The following is a 21,071-nucleotide window of genomic DNA, read 5'->3' as shown; positions in this document are numbered from 1 at the left end:
TAATTTATATAATGCATAAAAACAAATCGGTTGAAAAGGGTTTTAAACTTATGAATTCGTCAAATAGTGGTAACATACGCAAATACAGGCCATCCTGTATAAGGCCTCGAGACCCGTAGGGTCGAGGGCCAATACAGCTGACCAAGAATCTATACCAGTGCCAATACAGAAACAGCCAGTTCATAACACTTTTATTAAATGGTTATAAGAGAATTAAAAACCGGAAGTGAACGTCCCGTATTAGCCCATGGGCCAATACAGCTTTTTTCCCGCTTTTTTCTGTATTGGCCCTGTTTTTTCCGTTTCAAAACTTTAAGACGTTACAAAACATTGCACATCATTAAACCTGTTTATTTTATGACTTTAATTTAAAAAATATTATACAAATGTTTTTATGCATAACGATACTTCCTAAGTTAAGTAATAGCGTAAGAAAATTGAAAACCGGTAGTGAACGTCCTGTATAAGCCCTAGGGCTAATACGGCTTTTCCCCCGCTTTTTTCTGTATTGGCCCTGTTTTTTCCATATTGGCCCTGTTCGAAGAGCAATATTAAATCTTGATTTATATCGACAGTGGAACGTTTTTAGTATTGCACATGCTGATTTATCCGTATTAGGGCTTATTTGCTCATATCATTTAATAATATGAAATATTACTAAGTTTTTATATGTTTATTTGATGATTCTTTAATACATTTACATATATCACTCTTCATACAGGAAACATGGAAATCTATGACATAGATCTAGGCAATATACACAATAATGTACGTGACGCCTGAAAATATTATATTACAACAAATTATAGTAGATGGGTCCAGTGGTCACATTGTGAATATACATTTATGGAGGGAACACAAGAGACACACACTGTATCTATGTTTCATGAAACGGGTTTACACACACACTTACTACATGACTGTATCGTCAAATGAGTTCTGATATTACACTTTTTTATAACCCTGAGAGTGAGTGATTAGGTTTAAACGTTTTTATGTTTGCTTTTGGAACACCTTTTACTTCTTTTGTTTTTTTGGAGTAAGTTACCCGCTTTACAATGCTTTAGGTTTTTTATTTAGCTTAATTGCGGTTTATTTTTGTTAATAATTTCTACAATATCAGCAATTTCATCATCCTCATAGCCACGTTATAGCTTTACCAGGAGTTATATTTGGAAAAAAAATCGCCGTCACAGAATCTTATCTGTTCGGGGTAATATTTTAATCCTTTTTAAAAGTGTACACCAACGAGTCGTGATTGTTTAGGAACGTCATAAACATTCAAAACTGCCCATAATACTTTAGATTCTGAAACCGCCCTGGGATAATTATTTCCTTTCTTTTTGCATTTGTTTTACAATACAATTGTTTGTTTCTCGCACTATTTGACCCACAATCCAGCTGTACTCTTTTGTAGATTCGGTATCTGTCAACGTTAACATGTCCGTTTAATCTTCATCAGGCGGCGGGTAGACCCACCAATCAATGTGATATTTACAGCGGTAGATCAGTCAGTTCCCGGGGTGTCAGGTAAGTAAAGTCAAGGTGTCAAATAACACAAGTCCGAAGTCTTCAGATTTGCTTCGAACATTTTTACTGGATTAGAGCAATTCTTTCTGGTTTCAAACATGGCATAATAAAATTCAGAGTTCTTGATGAATACTATAATTCAGAAGAAGGATTTAACACTTGATTCAGATGACAAATATCAATTGTGTTTCTTCATAAAAATTGAAGATTTCTTGATGAATACTTTAATTCAGTAGTCTAAGGGTCTAAAATTTGAATCTGATGTCAAATATCAATTGTGTGACTTTATAAAAAATGAAGATTTTTTATGAATACTATAATTCAGTATATATATAGAAGGGTATAACACTTGATTCAGATGTCAAATATCAATTGTGTTTCTTCATATAATACCCCTTTTATATATTACAAACACTAACAATATTAAAAGTTATTTCTTTAAATGATAACCATAAAACCCACGATTGGTCATATATTTCAATGGTTCAAGATCATGATCTAGCAGTCAAGTGTAACATTTTTAATTTAAATTTTGTCAGTCACTGGGCCACCCTACGCTTCGACGTTACACACGATACTGGTGTCACTTCTTACTTTGACGTGTATTAACATTTGGATGGCGAATATGTACTTCAGTTAGTAAAACAAAACTGTATCATTATATACCAAAATATTCCGTTTTAATTGTATTTTATCATTATTAAATTAGATAGTCGTTTTATAAAATGTGTGTTTGTCAATCCGCCTGTTTAAACCAAAATTGTTATGAAAATAACTTGTAAGATGTAACAAAATTTTACCGTAATCACTCTAGTAATCTCTTAAAAATATTGCAAACATTGCATAAATTCCGCCAAATTTCACTCAGTAACGTTAATTAATTGTGACGTCTTTTTTGGCGAAAAAGTCATGTCAATAGGCAAAATGGTGGCGGAAATATATGTAAGCATTGTAATCATTTGATTTTAACGTCACTAGATTTGCATATAAAAGTTTCTTCTCTAAATAATTGCAATATTTTAAATGACTAACACTATTTAAAAATATAGAAAGACGGCTCATAAACTATACTTCAACGTATAAAAGTTTGCTCAAAATCGTGTTTGTTTTGAAAACCAAACAAGCCATATTTCTCAGTCTTACAAAATGTCCCCTTATTCTACATTCAACGTTTCCTTACACATTTTCTTAGATTGTGTCATCTCAGTTCAGAATGCGAAGATTTCACACTTTGTACTTTATGCTTATCAGATTGCTCATGGATTAAGCTTTAAAATGATACCCATTGTATTGGTATAGCCGTTTAGTTAATTAATAATATTTCTAACTTTCTGAGACTTACAAAATGTCCCCTACGTCTTTTTTCGTATTTCAACGTAAATTTATCTTTTTTTAACGTCACCTTTCTTATGCGTCAATTCGACGTATTTAATTTGCGATGTGTTTTAAATTAAAGATATTTTTGCAACTGTAGGTTCCATCATGAAATCAAAAGGTAAAATTGACAAAATGAAATGTATAGAGAAAGGAAAAAAACAACAAAAAAGTGAGAGAAATAAATTATACTGCGAAATGAAACAAAATGAGAGAATAAAAGAATACAAAAATTCCATAGCTGCTGTAAAAAAGAGAAGACAAAGGGAAAACACAACTCACTTAAGCAAAAAGCTGAAGCTAGGAGATTAAAAAACTTGCATAATGTCAGAAGGTTTAGGGGAAAAAAAAGGTGAAGAAAATCTTGAAATTGTAGAAATTGAAGATGTAACGAATTTTACAAATAGAATGCAAAAATCCAGAGCAATGAAAAAACTTCAGAGAGCACTTCCTCAGACTCCTAGAAAAAATGCTGAACTTTTGATAAACCTTTCGACGGGGAAAAAATCTAAGCAGTCACCTACAATGGCAAAATTAAGGCAAATGAACATTGTTAAATCCCCTGACGAAATTGAAAATGATGAAATAGCAAAACATGTCTTAGTTGATGTTAAAAAAGTCCTGACTCATACAAAAGCTCAAAGATCAAAAGATTCCTTAGTGACCAAACACATAATTTTAGCAGCTGTAAGTGGTGAAAGCGTGACGGAAAACAGATGTAAGAAAAAACTCGCTTCTAAACTTGAAGAACCGATAAGGCGATTGTCAGGGGGTAAGCGGATACGGACAAACGTTCTCCGTTCAGAGCAGTCCTGCTTGACAATAACAAAACGAAAAGTGCGATCAGACGCAATATCCGATGAGGACAAGCGATTAGCTTACAATTTTTGGCTGTAGACGGAAATATCTAGACCAACAGGAAATAAAAAAGACGTTAAAAGAGAAAGGCTAGAGCCCCTTGTATATGCGAGTCACATGATTCATATCTTAGAAAAAACACAAACTGAAGTGTATACTGCTTTCTTGGCCGAGTATCCTGATATAAAAATGTCCCAAAGGTTTTTCGAGAAATGCAAACCTTTTTTGTACGCCCTGTTAGAGAACAGGATCGCACAACATGCTGCTGTCGGTACCATATTGAGTTCAAAACTATTTTTTCAGAATGTATGAAACAAAGAAAATTGATTCTCAAATCTATATACACACGATCGCGCTATTGTAGAGGCACGCTATCCCATTTTCAAAAGTCAAGCAGATATGTTTGCTGAAACTTTATGTCCTAAAGGTACAAATAAAGAGCATTATAAAACAGAATGCTTGAACAGAAAATGCCAAAAACTGTGGTGTTGCAAATCTCCTTTTAATGCCAGAGGAAAATGACACAACTGATGAAGCTATTGAAGTGACATGGGAAAAGTTTGAATATGTTAATGTTTGTACAAAGGGGAATCTGGATAGAAAAAAACTTATGCCAGTAAAAAAAAAAATAGGAACACTTTTCAAATTTCTACTGGAGCTTTTATCTACCTTTCCCTCACACCAATTCCGAGCAGCATGGCAAAACCAGCAACCCAAGGCTATTATATCGAACCTTTCTGTCAACGATTGTACATTTGTATTTGTATACACGACTTTTCAGAAAACTTTAGGTAAGTTTTCAATATAGGTATATGACATTAATCCTTTCAATATATCTGTCGGTAATTGAATCAATCAATTTTATTATATTACGCATACAAGTACATGTAATCACAAAACTGGCATACTTGGCCAATATGTAATTTTTCTCAAAGCCTGAGGGAACAGACACACTTCGCCAATTCAAAAATTAAAAACGAGAACACCCTTGCATTTTTCACAGCCTCGTTGTCAAATCTTAGATAAGATTACTATTTTAAATTGTCCGTAAAATTAACTCCGTATAATTGTTTGAAATTCATGTACATGTATTCATATTCCTTTTGACAAAAACTTGTAATCAATACAATATCGGAAATGCCAACAATTATTATTACAATTTTATGATGTTCTAATAAATTCCATGCCGTGATTTTCAGCTGTTGAATTGAGAAAAACGATAAACATATTCTTTATTCTGTTTTAAAGGTGTTCAGCCAGAGAAGAAAAACAAAGTTCCTATTTCCAACGCACAGAGGTGTCTCTTCACGTGTCGATCATTTATAGACACGCAGTTCTTGAGTACGACGGAAAGGACAGCACAACTGAAAACCCAAATATTATTAAGGAACATTTCTTTGTAGTTAGTAATGATGATAAGTACGATCATCATTTTGTCCATGAAGTCCAAAATCAGATAAAAGATTACTTGAATTCCATATCCTATAATGTGTCAACTGTCAACAATGCACGAATATACTGATGGTTGCCAATGTCAATATAAATCAAAGCACTGTATGTGTGATGTGTCAGATGGACAGCAAGATTTTGGATACGACAGACTAATAAGGAATTATTTTGAGACTTCACACGCTAAAGATAAGTCGAAGATATCTTAATGATTTATCTATAGGTGTGTTCCCTAAAAGATAGAAAACTCATTCAACACGTATTGCACTCAGGTAGTGGTCGCACAATAATTATAAAAATAAGGAGATGTGGTATGATTGCCAATACTCACTTTCGTCACCACGGCACACAGTTTTTATCATTGTGGGATTCCGGAAATAAAACATCCATCTTCGCCAGATTAGCTTACAATCGTTGGAGTCGAACGCACCTTGTAATGAGTGAGATTCTAACTCGCATCCATGAGCGGATTACTAGAGGTGCGCGCCGCCCGCTTACCTTCAAATCTGTTAAACATGAAAAACTATCCGAATTTCAACACAATATTTAAAGAAATCATACAATAAGGTCAATTATCCTGAATTTTACGCCGTGAAAAGACCCCCCTTTCCAACCCTTTCAAAATTCTGGATCCCCACATCGAACACATCTGAAAAAATTCCAAACGTGTCGCTTCTGTAATCTTCTTAACATTTGCAGTTAGTGTATTTCCAATACTTGTTTATGCCTTAGTATTTACAATATCTGATCTAAATATTTATATTTTTCACTGTAGGCCCTCAAGATGCTGCGGGTGGATATGTTAAAAGACAAGCTGACTTAGCGATTTTAAGGAGGAAAGCAACAATTCAAACAGCTCATGATTTTTATAAATTTGCAAATGAAAAACTACAGGAAACTAAAGATTCGTCAGTTTGTTTAAGGCGTGTTTTCAGATTCATAGACAACATAGATCGGAATCGCGACAGGTACTTTTAATCCATACCTCAGAACAGAAATATTCATCAAATCATTTCAGAATGAGAAGGCTTACTTTCGGTAAGAAATTTGTCATGCTACAGCTGTGATAGCTGCTTGCTCAACATGGCTCATTCCTGTCAACATACAGAACTTGTCGGTTAGTAAAAAATATACAAACAGAAAAGGAACGCGGGTGTGCAATTGTTGAAGATATCTCCCCAGATGACGATTTCGAGGTAGTTGATATGATCCGAAAAGTAAGTTTAGTTGCTTTATATACAGACGATGAAGGAGCAGACTTTTATCTAATGAAGGCAGGATCATGTCAAGAAAACTGAAAAGTTCGGAAAATGACGATTGGCAGGGTCAGTACCCAGAAGGAACTACCGTTATTCGTGGATTATATTACAGAAAAACAGGACCTTTATCGTACAGTTTAATTAAACGTAAAAATGTAATTGTGAGTGTCAAATCTGTCTTATATGTAACAAATGACATTTTGACGGACTCCGTAATTGATTTGTCCTTGGCCATTCACGAAGAAATAATTGGACTGGCAGAGCAAAGCAGTTTATAACAGACTATTCGGAATAAAATTGAACGAGTTATTTTGTCTTTGAATTGCTCTTATATTTTGCATATTTCTTAAAAAGTAAACAAACAAACATTAAAAAAAGACAAACTAAAGAAACAATTCACGTAAACTTAAAGGGAAATTAACAAAACAAACATACAATCGAATTAAAAAACATCAAATTCAGTCTTTCAATGCCGTCGTTTTTCAACATTTTATTTTTCCATGTAGAAAACCTATTATTTTGATACTATTCTTCAAAATCTCAATGCACAATTATTGAATTTCCTACGCCCTTCTTTTTGAAAATATTCTTCAAAATTCCAAGAAAAATAAATGGTTTTAACAGAAAAAATACATGTCATTAGAGTCGACTTGACTCTAAACCGATAATGATAGAAGTTTGATGCACAGTAAATCACATTGCTGGTTATCTGAGGATTAATTTGAGCCCTTAACCACATCTGTACGTCAGCAAATGGCGATGAAACAAGTCTCTGAAATGCCCCCAAAAATATCTTCAAATTTGCTTCATTGGTTATTTTCTGAAGAACTGTGTACTATAGTTCAGTGATAATGGATGTCTCCGAAAGAAAAGTTACATTGATTATAGGAGATGATTTGCAACCCTGGCAGCGAGATTCGAACACGCAACCTTTTTTCCTTTGGATAGTTCAGCATACCCCTGTACCACTGGCACCGACTCGAAGATGTCGAAATTTAAGTAATTAAGTCTACAACTCAAAATCGAAAAAAAATAATTAAGAAGATCCCATCCCAATTTGATTTCTTTAAGAAATTATGTGTTCAGATGATATATTTTTGTTGCTAAATGCATGATTTTTACGCAAATATAGGAAGAATTAACTTAGTCTGTCATTTTCCAATTCCGAGTGAAATATACATGGTCATACATGTTCCTTTATCTGAACAAACAAAGTGTTTTCAATTTCAATCGTATTTATGCCCCAACACTGACGAAATCATGTTTTGTTACATCTATTTCAACTTTGCCAAACAAATATTCAGGATATTTTAGTGACTTTTTGTCTCTTTTACCATACTACATCTTTAAGAAATGACTTCGGATTTTTAGCGCATTTCAAGCTTGCGATTGCGCTGGTACACTATAAAAATTATATTTTTAACTAGTGTACATGTTATACCTATTAATTTGATACTATTCTTCAAAACCTCAATGCACAATTATTGAAAAAAGTCATTATTCCCCCAAAAAGCACAGTTTTCTACACCCTTCTTTTTGAAAATATTCTTCAAAATTCCGAGAAAAATAAATGGTTTTAACAGAAAAAATACATGTCATTAGAGTCGACTTGACTCTAAACCGATAATGATAGAAGTTTGATGCACAGTAAATCTCATTGCTGGTTATCTGAGGATTAATTTGAGCCCTTAACCACATCTGTACGTCAGCAAATGGCGATGAAACAAGTCTCTGAAATGCCCCCAAAAATATCTTAAAATTTGCTTCATTGGTTATTTTCTGAAGAACTGTGTACTATAGATCAGTGATAATGGATGTCTCCGAAAGAAAAGTTACATTTATTATAGGAGATGATTTTTGCAACCCCGGCAGCGAGATTCGAACACGCAACCTTTTTTCCTTTGGATAGTTCAGCATACCCCTGTACCACTGGCACCGACTCGAAAATTGCAAAATTTAAGTACTTAAGTCTACAACTCAAAATCGAAAAAAAAATAAAAATTAATAAGATACCATCCCAGTTTGTTTTCTTTAAGAAATTATGTGTTCAGATGATATATTTGTGTTGCTATATGCATGATTTTTACGCAAATATTGGAAGAATCAACTTAGTCTGTCATTTTCCAATTCCGAGTGAAATATACATGGTCATACATGTTCCTTTATCTGCACAAACAAAGTGTTTTCAACTGTATTATTTATACCCCAACACAGACGAAATCATGTTTTGTTACATCTATTTCAACTTTGCCAAACAAATATTCAGGATATTTTAGTGACTTTTTGTCTCTTTTACCATACTACATCTTTAAGAAATGACTTCGGATTTTTAGCGCATTTCAAGTTTGCGATTGCGCTGGTACACTAAAAAATTATATTTTTAACTAGTGTACATGTTATACCTATTAATTTGATACTATTCTTCAAAACCTCAATGCACAATTATTGAAAAAAGTCATTATTCCCCCAAAAAGCACAGTTTTCTACACCCTTCTTTTTGAAAATATTCTTCAAAATTCCGAGAAAAATAAATGGTTTTAACAGAAAAAATACATGTCATTAGAGTCGACTTGACTCTAAACCGATAATGATAGAAGTTTGATGCACAGTAAATCTCATTGCTGGTTATCTGAGGATTAATTTGAGCCCTTAACCACATCTGTACGTCAGCAAATGGCGATGAAACAAGTCTCTGAAATGCCCCCAAAAATATCTTAAAATTTGCTTCATTGGTTATTTTCTGAAGAACTGTGTACTATAGTTCAGTGATAATGGATGTCTCCGAAAGAAAAGTTACATTTATTATAGGAGATGATTTTTGCAACCCCGGCAGCGAGATTCGAACACGCAACCTTTTTTCCTTTGGATAGTTCAGCATACCCCTGTACCACTGGCACCGACTCGAAAACTGCAAAATTTAAGTACTTAAGTCTACAACTCAAAATCGAAAAAAAAATAAAAATTAATAAGATCCCATCCCAGTTTGTTTTCTTTAAGAAATTATGTGTTCAGATGATATATTTTTGTTGCTAAATGCATAATTTTTACGCAAATATTCGAAGAATCAACTTAGTCTGTCATTTTCCAATTCCGGGTGAAATATACATGGTCATACATGTTCCTTTATCTGCACAAACAAAGTGTTTTCAACTGTATTATTTATACCCCAACACAGACGAAATCATGTTTTGTTACATCTATTTCAACTTTGCCAATCAAATATTCAGGATATTTTAGTGACTTTTTGTCTCTTTTACCATACTACATCTTTAAGAAATGACTTCGGATTTTTAGCGAATTTCAAGTTTGCGATTGCGCTGGTACACTAAAAAATATATTTTTAACTAGTGTACATGTTATACCTATTAATTTGATACTATTCTTCAAAACCTCAATGCACAATTATTGAAAAAAGTCATTATTCCCCCAAAAAGCACAGTTTTCTACACCCTTCTTTTTGAAAATATTCTTCAAAATTCCAAGAAAAATAAATGGTTTTAACAGAAAAAATACATGTCATTAGAGTCGACTTGACTCTAAACCGATAATGATAGAAGTTTGATGCACAGTAAATCTCATTGCTGGTTATCTGAGGATTAATTTGAGCCCTTAACCACATCTGTACGTCAGCAAATGGCGATGAAACAAGTCTCTGAAATGCCCCCAAAAATATCTTAAAATTTGCTTCATTGGTTATTTTCTGAAGAACTGTGTACTATAGTTCAGTGATAATGGATGTCTCCGAAAGAAAAGTTACATTTATTATAGGAGATGATTTTTGCAACCCCGGCAGCGAGATTCGAACACGCAACCTTTTTTCCTTTGGATAGTTCAGCATACCCCTGTACCACTGGCACCGACTCGAAAATTGCAAAATTTAAGTACTTAAGTCTACAACTCAAAATCGAAAAAAAAATAAAAATTAATAAGATACCATCCCAGTTTGTTTTCTTTAAGAAATTATGTGTTCAGATGATATATTTGTGTTGCTATATGCATGATTTTTACGCAAATATTGGAAGAATCAACTTAGTCTGTCATTTTCCAATTCCGAGTGAAATATACATGGTCATACATGTTCCTTTATCTGCACAAACAAAGTGTTTTCAACTGTATTATTTATACCCCAACACAGACGAAATCATGTTTTGTTACATCTATTTCAACTTTGCCAAACAAATATTCAGGATATTTTAGTGACTTTTTGTCTCTTTTACCATACTACATCTTTAAGAAATGACTTCGGATTTTTAGCGCATTTCAAGTTTGCAATTGCGCTGGTACACTATAGAAATTATATTTTTAACTAGTGTACATGTTATACCTATTAATTTGATACTATTCTTCAAAACCTCAATGCATAATTATTGAAAAAAGTCATTATTCCCCCAAAAAGCACAGTTTTCTACACCCTTCTTTTTGAAAATATTCTTCAAAATTCCGAGAAAAATAAATGGTTTTAACAGAAAAAATACATGTCATTAGAGTCGACTTGACTCTAAACCGATAATGATAGAAGTTTGATGCACAGTAAATCTCATTGCTGGTTATCTGAGGATTAATTTGAGCCCTTAACCACATCTGTACGTCAGCAAATGGCGATGAAACAAGTCTCTGAAATGCCCCCAAAAATATCTTAAAATTTGCTTCATTGGTTATTTTCTGAAGAACTGTGTACTATAGTTCAGTGATAATGGATGTCTCCGAAAGAAAAGTTACATTTATTATAGGAGATGAATTTTGCAACCCCGGCAGCGAGATTCGAACACGCAACCTTTTTTCCTTTGGATAGTTCAGCATACCCCTGTACCACTGGCACCGACTCGAAAACTGCAAAATTTAAGTACTTAAGTCTACAACTCATAATCGAAAAAAAAATAAAAATTAATAAGATACCATCCCAGTTTGTTTTCTTTAAGAAATTATGTGTTCAGATGATATATTTTTGTTGCTAAATGCATGATTTTTACGCAAATATTGGAAGAATCAACTTAGTCTGTCATTTTCCAATTCCGCACAGACGAAATCATGTTTTGTTACATCTATTTCAACTTTGCCAAACAAATATTCAGGATATTTTAGTGACTTTTTGTCTCTTTTACCATACTACATCTTTAAGAAATGACTTCGGATTTTTAGCGCATTTCAAGTTTGCAATTGCGCTGGTACACTATAGAAATTATATTTTTAACTAGTGTACATGTTATACCTATTAATTTGATACTATTCTTCAAAACCTCAATGCATAATTATTGAAAAAAGTCATTATTCCCCCAAAAAGCACAGTTTTCTACACCCTTCTTTTTGAAAATATTCTTCAAAATTCCGAGAAAAATAAATGGTTTTAACAGAAAAAATACATGTCATTAGAGTCGACTTGACTCTAAACCGATAATGATAGAAGTTTGATGCACAGTAAATCTCATTGCTGGTTATCTGAGGATTAATTTGAGCCCTTAACCACATCTGTACGTCAGCAAATGGCGATGAAACAAGTCTCTGAAATGCCCCCAAAAATATCTTAAAATTTGCTTCATTGGTTATTTTCTGAAGAACTGTGTACTATAGTTCAGTGATAATGGATGTCTCCGAAAGAAAAGTTACATTTATTATAGGAGATGATTTTTGCAACCCCGGCAGCGAGATTCGAACACGCAACCTTTTTTCCTTTGGATAGTTCAGCATACCCCTGAACCACTGGCACCGACTCGAAAATTGCAAAATTTAAGTACTTAAGTCTACAACTCATAATCGAAAAAAAAATAAAAATTAATAAGATACCATCCCAGTTTGTTTTCTTTAAGAAATTATGTGTTCAGATGATATATTTTTGTTGCTAAATGCATGATTTTTACGCAAATATTGGAAGAATCAACTTAGTCTGTCATTTTCCAATTCCGAGTGAAATATACATGGTCATACATGTTCCTTTATCTGCACAAACAAAGTGTTTTCAACTGTATTATTTATACCCCAACACAGACGAAATCATGTTTTGTTACATCTATTTCAACTTTGCCAAACAAATATTCAGGATATTTTAGTGACTTTTTGTCTCTTTTACCATACTACATCTTTAAGAAATGACTTCGGATTTTTAGCGCATTTCAAGTTTGCAATTGCGCTGGTACACTATAGAAATTATATTTTTAACTAGTGTACATGTTATACCTATTAATTTGATACTATTCTTCAAAACCTCAATGCATAATTATTGAAAAAAGTCATTATTCCCCCAAAAAGCACAGTTTTCTACACCCTTCTTTTTGAAAATATTCTTCAAAATTCCGAGAAAAATAAATGGTTTTAACAGAAAAAATACATGTCATTAGAGTCGACTTGACTCTAAACCGATAATGATAGAAGTTTGATGCACAGTAAATCTCATTGCTGGTTATCTGAGGATTAATTTGAGCCCTTAACCACATCTGTACGTCAGCAAATGGCGATGAAACAAGTCTCTGAAATGCCCCCAAAAATATCTTAAAATTTGCTTCATTGGTTATTTTCTGAAGAACTGTGTACTATAGTTCAGTGATAATGGATGTCTCCGAAAGAAAAGTTACATTTATTATAGGAGATGAATTTTGCAACCCCGGCAGCGAGATTCGAACACGCAACCTTTTTTCCTTTGGATAGTTCAGCATACCCCTGTACCACTGGCACCGACTCGAAAACTGCAAAATTTAAGTACTTAAGTCTACAACTCATAATCGAAAAAAAAATAAAAATTAATAAGATACCATCCCAGTTTGTTTTCTTTAAGAAATTATGTGTTCAGATGATATATTTTTGTTGCTAAATGCATGATTTTTACGCAAATATTGGAAGAATCAACTTAGTCTGTCATTTTCCAATTCCGCACAGACGAAATCATGTTTTGTTACATCTATTTCAACTTTGCCAAACAAATATTCAGGATATTTTAGTGACTTTTTGTCTCTTTTACCATACTACATCTTTAAGAAATGACTTCGGATTTTTAGCGCATTTCAAGTTTGCAATTGCGCTGGTACACTATAGAAATTATATTTTTAACTAGTGTACATGTTATACCTATTAATTTGATACTATTCTTCAAAACCTCAATGCATAATTATTGAAAAAAGTCATTATTCCCCCAAAAAGCACAGTTTTCTACACCCTTCTTTTTGAAAATATTCTTCAAAATTCCGAGAAAAATAAATGGTTTTAACAGAAAAAATACATGTCATTAGAGTCGACTTGACTCTAAACCGATAATGATAGAAGTTTGATGCACAGTAAATCTCATTGCTGGTTATCTGAGGATTAATTTGAGCCCTTAACCACATCTGTACGTCAGCAAATGGCGATGAAACAAGTCTCTGAAATGCCCCCAAAAATATCTTAAAATTTGCTTCATTGGTTATTTTCTGAAGAACTGTGTACTATAGTTCAGTGATAATGGATGTCTCCGAAAGAAAAGTTACATTTATTATAGGAGATGATTTTTGCAACCCCGGCAGCGAGATTCGAACACGCAACCTTTTTTCCTTTGGATAGTTCAGCATACCCCTGAACCACTGGCACCGACTCGAAAATTGCAAAATTTAAGTACTTAAGTCTACAACTCATAATCGAAAAAAAAATAAAAATTAATAAGATACCATCCCAGTTTGTTTTCTTTAAGAAATTATGTGTTCAGATGATATATTTTTGTTGCTAAATGCATGATTTTTACGCAAATATTGGAAGAATCAACTTAGTCTGTCATTTTCCAATTCCGAGTGAAATATACATGGTCATACATGTTCCTTTATCTGCACAAACAAAGTGTTTTCAACTGTATTATTTATACCCCAACACAGACGAAATCATGTTTTGTTACATCTATTTCAACTTTGCCAAACAAATATTCAGGATATTTTAGTGACTTTTTGTCTCTTTTACCATACTACATCTTTAAGAAATGACTTCGGATTTTTAGCGCATTTCAAGTTTGCAATTGCGCTGGTACACTATAGAAATTATATTTTTAACTAGTGTACATGTTATACCTATTAATTTGATACTATTCTTCAAAACCTCAATGCATAATTATTGAAAAAAGTCATTATTCCCCCAAAAAGCACAGTTTTCTACACCCTTCTTTTTGAAAATATTCTTCAAAATTCCGAGAAAAATAAATGGTTTTAACAGAAAAAATACATGTCATTAGAGTCGACTTGACTCTAAACCGATAATGATAGAAGTTTGATGCACAGTAAATCTCATTGCTGGTTATCTGAGGATTAATTTGAGCCCTTAACCACATCTGTACGTCAGCAAATGGCGATGAAACAAGTCTCTGAAATGCCCCCAAAAATATCTTAAAATTTGCTTCATTGGTTATTTTCTGAAGAACTGTGTACTATAGTTCAGTGATAATGGATGTCTCCGAAAGAAAAGTTACATTTATTATAGGAGATGAATTTTGCAACCCCGGCAGCGAGATTCGAACACGCAACCTTTTTTCCTTTGGATAGTTCAGCATACCCCTGTACCACTGGCACCGACTCGAAAACTGCAAAATTTAAGTACTTAAGTCTACAACTCATAATCGAAAAAAAAATAAAAATTAATAAGATACCATCCCAGTTTGTTTTCTTTAAGAAATTATGTGTTCAGATGATATATTTTTGTTGCTAAATGCATGATTTTTACGCAAATATTGGAAGAATCAACTTAGTCTGTCATTTTCCAATTCCGAGTGAAATATACATGGTCATACATGTTCCTTTATCTGCACAAACAAAGTGTTTTCAACTGTATTATTTATACCCCAACACAGACGAAATCATGTTTTGTTACATCTATTTCAACTTTGCCAAACAAATATTCAGGATATTTTAGTGACTTTTTGTCTCTTTTACCATACTACATCTTTAAGAAATGACTTCGGATTTTTAGCGCATTTCAAGTTTGCGATTGCGCTGGTACACTATAAAAATTATATTTTTAACTAGTGTACATGTTATACCTATTAATTTGATACTATTCTTCAAAACCTCAATGCACAATTATTGAAAAAAGTCATTATTCCCCCAAAAAGCACAGTTTTCTACACCCTTCTTTTTGAAAATATTCTTCAAAATTCCGAGAAAAATAAATGGTCTTAACAGAAAAAATACATGTCATTAGAGTCGACTTGACTCTAAACCGATAATGATAGAAGTTTGATGCACAGTAAATCTCATTGCTGGTTATCTGAGGATTAATTTGAGCCCTTAACCACATCTGTACGTCAGCAAATGGCGATGAAACAAGTCTCTGAAATGCCCCCAAAAATATCTTAAAATTTGCTTCATTGGTTATTTTCTGAAGAACTGTGTACTATAGTTCAGTGATAATGGATGTCTCCGAAAGAAAAGTTACATTTATTAAAGGAGATGATTTTTGCAACCCCGGCAGCGAGATTCGAACACGCAACCTTTTTTCCTTTGGATAGTTCAGCATACCCCTGTACCACTGGCACCGACTCGAAAACTGCAAAATTTAAGTACTTAAGTCTACAACTCATAATCGAAAAAAAAATAAAAATTAATAAGATACCATCCCAGTTTGTTTTCTTTAAGAAATTATGTGTTCAGATGATATATTTTTGTTGCTAAATGCATGATTTTTACGCAAATATTGGAAGAATCAACTTAGTCTGTCATTTTCCAATTCCGAGTGAAATATACATGGTCATACATGTTCCTTTATCTGCACAAACAAAGTGTTTTCAACTGTATTATTTATACCCCAACACAGACGAAATCATGTTTTGTTACATCTATTTCAACTTTGCCAAACAAATATTCAGGATATTTTAGTGACTTTTTGTCTCTTTTACCATACTACATCTTTAAGAAATGACTTCGGATTTTTAGCGCATTTCAAGTTTGCGATTGCGCTGGTACACTATAAAAATTATATTTTTAACTAGTGTACATGTTATACCTATTAATTTGATACTATTCTTCAAAACCTCAATGCACAATTATTGAAAAAAGTCATTATTCCCCCAAAAAGCACAGTTTTCTACACCCTTCTTTTTGAAAATATTCTTCAAAATTCCGAGAAAAATAAATGGTCTTAACAGAAAAAATACATGTCATTAGAGTCGACTTGACTCTAAACCGATAATGATAGAAGTTTGATGCACAGTAAATCTCATTGCTGGTTATCTGAGGATTAATTTGAGCCCTTAACCACATCTGTACGTCAGCAAATGGCGATGAAACAAGTCTCTGAAATGCCCCCAAAAATATCTTAAAATTTGCTTCATTGGTTATTTTCTGAAGAACTGTGTACTATAGTTCAGTGATAATGGATGTCTCCGAAAGAAAAGTTACATTTATTAAAGGAGATGATTTTTGCAACCCCGGCAGCGAGATTCGAACACGCAACCTTTTTTCCTTGGGATAGTTCAGCATACCCCTGCACCACTGGCACCGACTCGAAAATTGAAAAATTTTAAGTACTTAAGTCTACAACTCATAATCGAAAAAAAATTAAAAATTAATAAGATCCCATCCCAGTTTGTTTTCTTTAAGAAATTATGTGTTCAGATGATATATTTTTGTTGCTAAATGCATGATTTTTATGCAAATATTGGAAGAATCAACTTAGTCTGTCATTTTCCAATTCCGAGTGAAATATACATGGTCATACATGTTCCTTTATCTGCACAAACAAAGTGTTTTCAACTGTATTATTTATACCCCAACACAGACGAAATCATGTTTTGTTACATCTATTTCAACTTTGCCAATCAAATATTCAGGATATTTTAGTGACTTTTTGTCTCTTTTACCATACTACATCTTTAAGAAATGACTTCGGATTTTTAGCGAATTTCAAGTTTGCGATTGCGCTGGTACACTAAAAAATATATTTTTAACTAGTGTACATGTTATACCTATTAATTTGATACTATTCTTCAAAACCTCAATGCACAATTATTGAAAAAAGTCATTATTCCCCCAAAAAGCACAGTTTTCTACACCCTTCTTTTTGAAAATATTCTTCAAAATTCCAAGAAAAATAAATGGTTTTAACAGAAAAAATACATGTCATTAGAGTCGACTTGACTCTAAACCGATAATGATAGAAGTTTGATGCACAGTAAATCTCATTGCTGGTTATCTGAGGATTAATTTGAGCCCTTAACCACATCTGTACGTCAGCAAATGGCGATGAAACAAGTCTCTGAAATGCCCCCAAAAATATCTTAAAATTTGCTTCATTGGTTATTTTCTGAAGAACTGTGTACTATAGTTCAGTGATAATGGATGTCTCCGAAAGAAAAGTTACATTTATTATAGGAGATGATTTTTGCAACCCCGGCAGCGAGATTCGAACACGCAACCTTTTTTCCTTTGGATAGTTCAGCATACCCCTGTACCACTGGCACCGACTCGAAAATTGCAAAATTTAAGTACTTAAGTCTACAACTCAAAATCGAAAAAAAAATAAAAATTAATAAGATACCATCCCAGTTTGTTTTCTTTAAGAAATTATGTGTTCAGATGATATATTTGTGTTGCTATATGCATGATTTTTACGCAAATATTGGAAGAATCAACTTAGTCTGTCATTTTCCAATTCCGAGTGAAATATACATGGTCATACATGTTCCTTTATCTGCACAAACAAAGTGTTTTCAACTGTATTATTTATACCCCAACACAGACGAAATCATGTTTTGTTACATCTATTTCAACTTTGCCAAACAAATATTCAGGATATTTTAGTGACTTTTTGTCTCTTTTACCATACTACATCTTTAAGAAATGACTTCGGATTTTTAGCGCATTTCAAGTTTGCGATTGCGCTGGTACACTAAAAAAATATATTTTTAACTAGTGTACATGTTATACCTATTAATTTGATACTATTCTTCAAAACCTCAATGCACAATTATTGAAAAAAGTCATTATTCCCCCAAAAAGCACAGTTTTCTACACCCTTCTTTTTGAAAATATTCTTCAAAATTCCAAGAAAAATAAATGGTTTTAACAGAAAAAATACATGTCATTAGAGTCGACTTGACTCTAAACCGATAATGATAGAAGTTTGATGCACAGTAAATCTCATTGCTGGTTATCTGAGGATTAATTTGAGCCCTTAACCACATCTGTACGTCAGCAAATGGCGATGAAACAAGTCTCTGAAATGCCCCCAAAAATATCTTAAAATTTGCTTCATTGGTTATTTTCTGAAGAACTGTGTACTATAGTTCAGTGATAATGGATGTCTCCGAAAGAAAAGTTACATTTATTATAGGAAATGATTTTTGCAACCCCAGCAGCGAGATTCGAACACGCAACCTTTTTTCCTTTGGATAGTTCAGCATACCCCTGTACCACTGGCACCGACTCGAAAATTGCAAAATTTAAGTACTTAAGTCTACAACTCAAAATCGAAAAAAAAATAAAAATTAATAAGATACCATCCCAGTTTGTTTTCTTTAAGAAATTATGTGTTCAGATGATATATTTTTGTTGCTATATGCATGATTTTTACGCAAATATTGGAAGAATCAACTTAGTCTGTCATTTTCCAATTCCGAGTGAAATATACATGGTCATACATGTTCCTTTATCTGCACAAACAAAGTGTTTTCAACTGTATTATTTATACCCCAACACAGACGAAATCATGTTTTGTTACATCTATTTCAACTTTGCCAAACAAATATTCAGGATATTTTAGTGACTTTTTGTCTCTTTTACCATACTACATCTTTAAGAAATGACTTCGGATTTTTAGCGCATTTCAAGTTTGCAATTGCGCTGGTACACTATAGAAATTATATTTTTAACTAGTGTACATGTTATACCTATTAATTTGATACTATTCTTCAAAACCTCAATGCATAATTATTGAAAAAAGTCATTATTCCCCCAAAAAGCACAGTTTTCTACACCCTTCTTTTTGAAAATATTCTTCAAAATTCCGAGAAAAATAAATGGTTTTAACAGAAAAAATACATGTCATTAGAGTCGACTTGACTCTAAACCGATAATGATAGAAGTTTGATGCACAGTAAATCTCATTGCTGGTTATCTGAGGATTAATTTGAGCCCTTAACCACATCTGTACGTCAGCAAATGGCGATGAAACAAGTCTCTGAAATGCCCCCAAAAATATCTTAAAATTTGCTTCATTGGTTATTTTCTGAAGAACTGTGTACTATAGTTCAGTGATAATGGATGTCTCCGAAAGAAAAGTTACATTTATTATAGGAGATGATTTTTGCAACCCCGGCAGCGAGATTCGAACACGCAACCTTTTTTCCTTTGGATAGTTCAGCATACCCCTGTACCACTGGCACCGACTCGAAAATTGAAAAATTTAAGTACTTAAGTCTACAACTCATAATCGAAAAAAAAATAAAAATTAATAAGATACCATCCCAGTTTGTTTTCTTTAAGAAATTATGTGTTCAGATGATATATTTTTGTTGCTAAATGCATGATTTTTACGCAAATATTGGAAGAATCAACTTAGTCTGTCATTTTCCAATTCCGAGTGAAATATACATGGTCATACATGTTCCTTTATCTGCACAAACAAAGTGTTTTCAACTGTATTATTTATACCCCAACACAGACGAAATCATGTTTTGTTACATCTATTTCAACTTTGCCAAACAAATATTCAGGATATTTTAGTGACTTTTTGTCTCTTTTACCATACTACATCTTTAAGAAATGACTTCGGATTTTTAGCGCATTTCAAGTTTGCAATTGCGCTGGTACACTATAGAAATTATATTTTTAACTAGTGTACATGTTATACCTATTAATTTGATACTATTCTTCAAAACCTCAATGCATAATTATTGAAAAAAGTCATTATTCCCCCAAAAAGCACAGTTTTCTACACCCTTCTTTTTGAAAATATTCTTCAAAATTCCGAGAAAAATAAATGGTCTTAACAGAAAAAATACATGTCATTAGAGTCGACTTGACTCTAAACCGATAATGATAGAAGTTTGATGCACAGTAAATCTCATTGCTGGTTATCTGAGGATTAATTTGAGCCCTTAACCACATCTGTACGTCAGCAAATGGCGATGAAACAAGTCTCTGAAATGCCCCCAAAAATATCTTAAAATTTGCTTCATTGGTTATTTTCTGAAGAACTGTGTACTATAGTTCAGTGATAATGGATGTCTCCGAAAGAAAAGTTACATTTATTAAAGGAGATGATTTTTGCAACCCCGGCAGCGAGATTCGAACACGCAACCTTTTTTCCTTGGGATAGTTCAGCATACCCCTGCACCAATGGCACCGACTCGAAAATTGAAAAATTTAAGTACTTAAGTCTACAACTCATAATCGAAAAAAAATTAAAAATTAATAAGATCCCATCCCAGTTTGTTTTCTTTAAGAAATTATGTGTTCAGATGATATATTTTTGTTGCTAAATGCATGATTTTTACGCAAATATTGGAAGAATCAACTTAGTCTGTCATTTTCCAATTCCGAGTGAAATATACATGGTCATACATGTTCCTTTATCTGCACAAACAAAGTGTTTTCAACTGTATTATTTATACCCCAACACAGACGAAATCATGTTTTGTTACATCTATTTCAACTTTGCCAA

This window comes from Mytilus trossulus, chromosome 4 (genome assembly GCF_036588685.1).
Source record: "Mytilus trossulus isolate FHL-02 chromosome 4, PNRI_Mtr1.1.1.hap1, whole genome shotgun sequence".
In the NCBI taxonomy this organism is placed as follows: Eukaryota; Metazoa; Mollusca; class Bivalvia; order Mytilida; family Mytilidae; genus Mytilus; species Mytilus trossulus.
This window is presented reverse-complemented; position numbering follows the sequence as displayed.